Source organism: Pimephales promelas, chromosome 25 (assembly GCF_988280905.1).
Source record: "Pimephales promelas chromosome 25, fPimPro1.hap1.1, whole genome shotgun sequence".
In the NCBI taxonomy this organism is placed as follows: Eukaryota; Metazoa; Chordata; class Actinopteri; order Cypriniformes; family Leuciscidae; genus Pimephales; species Pimephales promelas.
Genome location: NC_142793.1, coordinates 533,378 through 541,801, shown reverse-complemented (window position 1 = coordinate 541,801; position 8,424 = coordinate 533,378). Strand labels below are relative to the sequence as shown.

The 8,424-nt window shown below is 37.2% G+C and overlaps 1 pseudogene; it reads left to right on the top strand.

The window, feature by feature from the left end:
* The first annotated feature begins 1,756 nt into the window (after positions 1-1,756).
* LOC148964938 (uncharacterized) lies at positions 1,757-3,438 on the top strand (annotated as a pseudogene).
* Positions 3,439-8,424: the final 4,986 nt, after the last annotated feature.

Genomic DNA, 8,424 nt, shown 5'->3' with positions numbered 1-8,424 from the left:
AAAAGAGTTTCCATGGAAGAATGAGTCACACAACATGGGTGCGACAGAATTTGTATTTTTGAACAAACCTTTAAAAATGGACCCCAAAAAGGGTCATAAAAATATCATATTTTTCTTTATTGTATTTAGTTTACAAACATACACAGAGAGCATTGATTAACGGTTCAGAGAATCTGAGGTAAATAACTACTACTAATTATAAATATTATATTAATAGTCATTAGCAGAAATTAGTTAATGCAGTAGGTAAACATAAAGCTACTTGGTTTAAATTCTGTAATGTTTATTTCATACATATTTTAAAATTGTATTGATTTTATTTTACTCATTTTATTCTTAACAGCTTCATTGATTCATTCCTACATTCATTTATTTATGTATTCATTTATTCAATAATTAAAAAAATATTATTACTATTATTTCTTTAATTTTTCGCATTTTCATATGCACTCAAGAAATAACGATGTGTTGGCTTTCATTACTTTTTTTTATGTTAACAGGTTCCACCAGCCCAACGAAATCAAACACTGATCTCCATAATGGTGACCTGAAATTCCGGTTTTCTCCTTCAGTGATTCTCCTTGTTATCATCAGGTGTCTTCAATATTGCTCAATCATCACTCAATTATTCACTTAATTGTCTCATTAACTTTAACACTGCTTCCGTGTTCATTTGACACTCAGCTCAGAGTTTAATTGGAAGGCTTAAAATGAATTTCATGATGTTGAAGTGACATGAACAAATTACGTTTGTTTAACGAAATCCAGTTATGTGGAACCGGTGGAACCTGTTTACATAAAAATGTTAAGTAAAGCCAACACATCTTTTTTTTTTTTTTTTGAGTGTGTTGCAAGTATGATTGACACACAATGGGTGCACGTTTGCACTAAACTGAAACGTTTTCAGTTGTATTTCTCAATAATTCTACTTATAGACTTAGAAGAGATACACAAAGGTGTTAAGCAATAATGCAATGCCATATATTGTGTAATGGAAAGGTATAAACTGTCAAAACTTTCATTTTTTTCCCATGAAGATTTAACCCTCTATTCCCAAACCTGTCCTGGCGCCCCACCAACACTGCAGGTTTTCTTTGTCTGCCTAATCAAACACGCCTGATTCAACTCATCGGCTCATTAACCCATGTGATAATGAGTTGAAGCAGGTATGTTTGATTGGGGAGAAAACGTGCAGTTTTGGTGGGGCACCAGGACACGTTTAGGAACCATTTACATTTACGTTTAGTCATTTAGCAGAAGCTTTTATCCAAAGCAATTTACATCTGAGGACTAAACCAAACAAGTCCAATCGTGAAGAGACAATAACAACCCAAGAAGTGCTAGGCTGGAGTGAAACGCTAATGGATGCAATTTAAGATTTAAAATTAAGTGTAACAAATGCCAGAGATGTGGGTTTCAAAAGAAAGATTGCTATCAAAGATCACTTCTACACTTTGGTAGAAAATCTATACTTTTCAGTTTCTCTTGATGGAAAAACCAAGGTAAAGTTTTAAAAGGTAAAGATAAAGTTTTTGTCAGATTCACCAAAATACCAAAGTCTGCAATCAAAAGCAAAACATGGCATTAGAGGAGCAGCCTCTTGGACCATTATCCTTCTTATATTTTTCCCTCTTTTCAGCAGGAAGCCAGCCTAAACTTTGGTTTGGTAGATGCTTCCATTCTTGAATGAATGAATGAGGCATTTATATATCATTTATCTTTTATGTATCATTTATATTAGCATTGATCTAGCACCATGGGAGGCCAGTACTCCTCTGAGCCAAGTATCAATGGACTTGACAATCGATTAACTGTACCTGAGAGATCTTTTCAGTCAGCTAAAAATACTATTACAGAAAACAGCCATTTTCCCCCGGAGGAGATCAATTGCAGAGGAGATGTTTCAGAACTGCTGTGTGCTCCTTGAGAAATGCAATCTCTCGGGGTGCAGTTTGGCCACACTTAGACGGCTTCAGTGAGACTCGCTTACACCATAAAGAATTATCATGATTTTAATGGTAAAAGACTGTTAAATGGTTAAAAAAAAGTTTATGTATTATATACTCTAAATAACTGAGATAGATATAGTAAAATAACATTAAATTTAAAGTTTTTGGAAGCGAAAAAGAACAAGCCAAAATCCGTAAATTTACATTCCCACATTTCCCCAAATTGAATAGATTTTTTTCTTACACTGGATGTTGAATTCAGCAAGAATCTCACTTATTTTTCCTGCATTTAAATCATAGATGTGACATCCTCAGAATATTTTATGGCAGCTGGTTTCCTCTTCAGTGTTTCCTGTTCTTTCCGATGACAGGTCAGATGAAAAGTCCATCGATCTGCCGTAGGACACAGTTTCGATGCCCTGAAGTTTTCAAACAATGATTCTTTCATGCTTTGGGATGATTCATACCGTTTTCTGCACATAGGGGTTTTCCCTCTACTTACTCTGTATAAGCTTGCGGAAGGAAACACGAGAATGCTTGCATATTTTCAGTTATGAAGTCAAAATTCAGTGGAGATTGCTGCTACATCAAGTTTTGCTTGTTCTACAGGAAGACCTCATGGGGAGTTTGTGATGGAACTGCATTCACCACCACCATCGTAATCTGAAACCGACATCCTTTTCCTTGATGTAATCTGCATGTCACTTGGGTGCATTCTCTGGAAGAACATATATAAAAAAAATAATATATATATATATATATATATATATGCACTTTATAAGACGGAACTTCAGTTGTTGAACTAAGCTGCATTGAACACATTTGTAAATGACTCTGTACATGATTCGGTTCCGGCTGAGTTATTGCCCGTGCAGCAGGGCAGATGGGTGACTGTCAGAGATCGCTCTCGTCGCGGATCAAAGAACCACTCTTCCGTTCCGCTTCCCATAATAAATCGATTTGCCCCTCTCAGTGAAACACCCACGGAGAATCCTGATGATTGTGCCCTGGTAATTGCTGATTCGATCACACAGAACGTGAAAATAGAGACACCAGCAACCATAGTCACATCACAGCAAATTTAAAAGTGCTGGCTAATGCTAATCGTAAATTCTTAAATTGTCAAGATTATTATTCAAGTCGGTACAAATGATGTTTGACTCTACCAGTCGGAGATCACCAAAATTAATATTAAAGAGGTTTTTGAATTCGCAAGTACGATGTCAGGCACTGTAATTTGTTCTGGCCCCCTTCCTGTTCGAACGAGTGATGAGATAGTTAGTAGATTGTGTTCACTCAATGGCTGGTTGTCTAAGTGGTGTCCGCAAAATAATTCATAGACAATTGGAGAAGTTTTTGGGGCAGAGCTGACCTGTTGAAAAGAGATGGTATTCATCCCTCCTGGGCTGGTGCTGCTCTTCTCTCTAGTAATTTGGCTCATAGTCTTAGCTCAGGTCAGGAAGCAGACAGACTGGCTAAACCGATATAGACTGTGTAGAGACTGTGTCTGTTCCCCGAATTTGGAAATCCAAAAAACGTCCAAACCAGGCCCGGATTGGCTAATCGGGAGCACCGGGAAAGGTCCCGGTGGGCCGGTATGTTTTTTTGGCCGCGAGGGCCGTTGTTGTCATGGCACTGGGTTGTTTTTTTTTTGTTTTTTTTTACTGCAGCCCTACTATTTTTATTTATTATTTTGCCGCGGCCCCATTCTTTTTTATTTGAACATTTTTCTCGCAGAGTGCAGAATAATGATGAAGTGATTATTTTTTGACTCCCTTGCCCCGCCCCCGACGGCACCTTGCAAGTTTCTCAAAATAAAAAAGTCAGGTAAAAATGGATAACAGAAAGCGCAAAGGCGGCGCTGAAAAGGCCAGAATAAAAAAGAAGAAAGCTTTGGAAACTGACGCAGCCAAATGTTCTAAGCTGAGCACATTTTTCCTCAAAAAAACAAACGAAGACGACGAGGCCGGTAAGTTAAGCTAAAACGTTAAGTTTAGTTAGGAGCAGTGCAAGATGCCAGCGACTGTGCAAAACAACGTTGTCTGCAAACCACCGTTCATGTATCAATTTTTTTCTTGTAGCTCTTCAGCAGCCGCCGTCTCTAGTCCAGTTTGCTGCTGCTAACAGTGAAGAGCAAGGCACAGTAACGTTACCAAGCTCCAGTCATGATGAGCCTAACACATCAGAATGGGCAGGTAGGAAGGATTGTCATTCAGAAGAACTATTAGTAATGAAGAGCCCTGCTCAATGAAAAATTCCCTTAGATAATTAATGATACCTCATGATTCAGCAATAAATTAATGAAACTGCCTTGATTTGATTTGAAAGCTTTGTAAAAAGGAGATTTTTGTGGTGAGAAATAAATATATAAAAAATTATTTTAGTGTCAGAAACAGAGCCAGGACCCAGTTGTGAAGAGACTAACGTTAATCCTCTCACTGTGAAAGACACAGGTAAGCTGCTGTTGTATCATAGTGTGTGAAGCAAACATTATCACTGGAAAAAAAAAGTTTTTCTTACTTGTTTACAGTTCAAATATCTAAATATTATCTAATATTCTTAATTCAATATACATACTAAATAAGTGAAATGGCATAAGAAATTATGTCTTGTTTTCTGGAGAACCCCCCCTTAAAAATTAAGTGATTTTGTTGTTGCTTAACACAACAATATGTCTTACCCCATTGGTAGATAATGTACCATAGCTTGTTTTAAGTAAAAAAAAAAAAAAATCACTTAATTTTGAGATGTTTTTTCATACTTGTTTAGTAAATTCATCTTGATGTAAGATTTATTTATATATATATATATATATATATATATATATATATGGACTGGAAAAAAGACAAAAATACTATGTAAGAAAAGCTTTTCTTTTTGCAGTGATCACATTAGTTATGATATAACAACTTTATATGCCCACTGCCCAGGTGTTACTAGTGACATGACCCATTATGTTTTTAATCAGATAATAGTGAATATACAAAGCCCACGACTGAAAGGGAATAGGATAAAAGTAATATGAATTAAGCCTGCATATTTTGCCATTTGGAAACGTTTAATTTGATTTGATTTGATTCAATTTAATTTGAATGTGCTTTCCATGTCAAATATGTTAAAGATTACAATATGCTTTAATTGTGATTAAATACAGGTGCATTCGAGTCTAGGGATACAGAAGGAAGTGTGAAAGGGAGAGCAGAGTCGACTCAGGGACAGATAGCAGAGGCAACAACTCCACAACAGAACCCAGAACCACAAGGCAGATAAAGATGATTCTGTTGATAGTTGTGATTACTTTGCTCGACCTCAGTCACAGGATATACATAAATTTTTTTCTTATCATCCTCAACAAAATCCAAATGTTCCTATACCAAAGGTTTTCAATAGCAAAGATGGAACAAACCACAAGTGGCTAACTTACTGTGAAAAAAAAAAAATCTCTGTACTGTTCAGTTTGTTTGGCATTTGCACCTTTAGTAAGTGATGGACCTTTCATAAAGGGAGGCATGAAACACTGGAAACACATTCACCAAAGGATAGTGGAACATGAAATAAGTAAGACACACAGAGATAGTGCAGATGCTTACTTTCTGAAAGTACAAAAGGCAGATGTGAAAAGCCTGTTGACTGGCAACCAAATGTCATTACTTGCTGAGCAAGTGAAAAAGAAACGTCAGGTGATGGAGCGTATAGTGGACGTTGTTAAAGGGTTAGTTCACCCAAAAATGAAAATTAAGTCATTAATTACTCACCCCCATGCTGTACCAACCCCGTAAGACCTTCGTTCGTCTTCGGAACACAAATGAAGATATTTTTGATTAAATTTGAGAGCTGTATAACTACCACATTGGCTGCCTAAGGGACTGCCTCTTGACGGCCCAGAAAGTCAATGAAGAAAATGTTTAAATATCCCAAGTGACTACCGTGGCTCAACTATATGTTTATCAAGCAACGAGAATACTTTTTGTGCGAAAAAACAAACAAAAATAACGAGTTTATTCGACTATTCCTTTTTTTCCTTGTAGGCCAGAAACGAGACTTCCTTAGGTTTCCACGACGCATGCGCGAGAATTGCGATCTGAAGTAGTTGAAGCAGATCGCAATTCTCGCGCATGTTCTCTCAAATTTAATCAAAAATATCTTCATTTGTGTTCCGAAGACGAACGAAGGTCTTACGGGGTTGGTACAGCATGGGGGTGAGTAATTAATGACTTAATTTTCATTTTTGGGTGAACTAACCCTTTAAAGTCATAGGCAAATGTGGGCTTAGCTACAGGGGAGATAAAGAAGAGGGAGCCTTTAGCTTAGAAAACATTGCTGTTAATCATGGTAACGTCCTGGAGTTGATTCTACTCTTGACATTTGCCTCCAACAGCATGTTAATAATTGCATTGAAAACAGCAAAAAACAGCATGAAACTGGTGCAAAAGGCAGAGGTGCACTAGTTACTCTGCTGTCAAAAGAGACAATAAATAAAGTTGTGGATGTCATTAGCCAACTGATAAAGGTGACTATAGCAGAAGAAGTGAGACAAGCTGGCATGTTTTCAGTTCAAATTGACACAACGCAAAATATCAGCTCCAAAGACCAGTGTTCAATTATACTTCGATATGTAACAGATGTCATTCACGAAAGACTGATTGCTTTGGTAGACTGTGAGTCATCTACTGGCCAGCATTTTGTAGGGCTTCTGGGAAAAGTGCTACTGAACCTTAATATTGACATTGGCACATGTGTGGGCAACTCAACAGATGGTGCAGCTAATATGCAGGGTCAGTCTACACTCCTCTCTGAGCATTCCCCCAATCAGGTTCATATTTGGTGTTATGCACATATTTTGAATCTTGTACTAGCAGAGACAACATCTCAGTGGAACAGACTAAAGATGTCCCCTCTGGAGGGTTACGTTGTTAGGACAGCTAGTGAAATCCCACAAGGAGGTGATGAGGATCCTTCCATGGAACTGCAGGATGTCGAACTAGAGAGCAAAACTCGTTCCTCCTGTAAAAACTGTGTTATTTGTGTTCATCTCAGTACAATCTTCTAACTGATGCCTACCATGTGATTGGACTTGCCTACAAGTTGCTATTAACACTGTCCATCACACAAGTAGCCTGTGAGAGAAGCTTCTCAACAGTGAAATTCATAAAAAACAGACTCAGGAGCACTTTAACCCAGAAGAACTTTGAGGCATTCATGCTCATGTGCACTGAGAAAGAAATTCTCATGTCTTTGGACAATGACACTGTGATAGATAAAGTTGCAGAGACCAGTGCTCTCCTCAGGCCTGTTTTAGGGTTGTCCTTCCTTGCTTGAAGCTAAACTTTTGCAAAGGAAAAAACATTTTATTTTAATCTTTATTTTTTATTTTGTTTTATATATTTGTTTTTATTATTTTTTTCTTCATTTCAATGTTTGGATATTTATGAATACTAAATCTGAAAGAAAATAGATTCTGATACTATCCTGTTATTTACTGTTCTAATAAATCTTCACTGTGAAGCAGAACTTAGGCTTCTGTTTTTGCATTGAATTGGAAATGATGATATTTTTCAAAAATAAAATGAATTAATTTACAAGGCTGTAGAGAACAGTGTGTCTATTGCAGACTTATATTCTGAGGTTTTAATTACATTATTTTAACATAGTCAGTCGTGAACTAAAGTGGGCCGGTCTAAGGCATGAAACTCCAGGGCTGAAAATGGGTCCCAATCCGGCCCTGGTCCAAACCTATCTAAGGTTAAAAATTGAATTGATGTTCAACAAATAAAAAAAATATATAATACAGATGAGCAAACAATAATGCTTGGGTTGCTGAATATTCGATCCCTTACTTTAAAATCACTCATAGTTAATGATATTGTTTCAAATTGTAACCTAGATGTGCTGTGTTTGACAGAATCCTGGCGAAAAACAAACGATTACATAACTTTAAATGAGTCCACCCCGCAACATTACTGTTATAAACATGAACTTTGTCTGAAAGGCAAAGGGGGAGGTGTTGCTGTAATTTATAGGAATATTTTCAAAACCACTAAGAAATACAGTCTTCAAAATATACTTCTTTTGAAGTGTTGGTGCTTAGTGTAAAAATATATAGTGTAAATGATAAATCACGTTTGAGAATTCTGCTGGCTACTGTCTGCGTCTGCACCATCCTGTCTGCGTCTCCTGCACTACACTTCCCATGATCCTCTCGTCTGCACACCTGAACTCACTCCCTCATCAGCCTCCCGTTCAGCGTCCTGTTTCATCTGTTTCACCTGTTTGCACCTCATTATGTTTGATTCTTCCATGTATTAATTCCCTCTGTTCCATTCAGTCTTTGTCGGTCGATGTTTATGTTACCTCGTGTTGCGAGTGTATCCCTGCCTGTTTCCTGTACAAGGCTGCGAAGCCGACTCCGTGTTATAAATATGTTAGACCTATAACTTCTGCCACTAAAGATTGCTTTATCAATAATCTTCCTAAT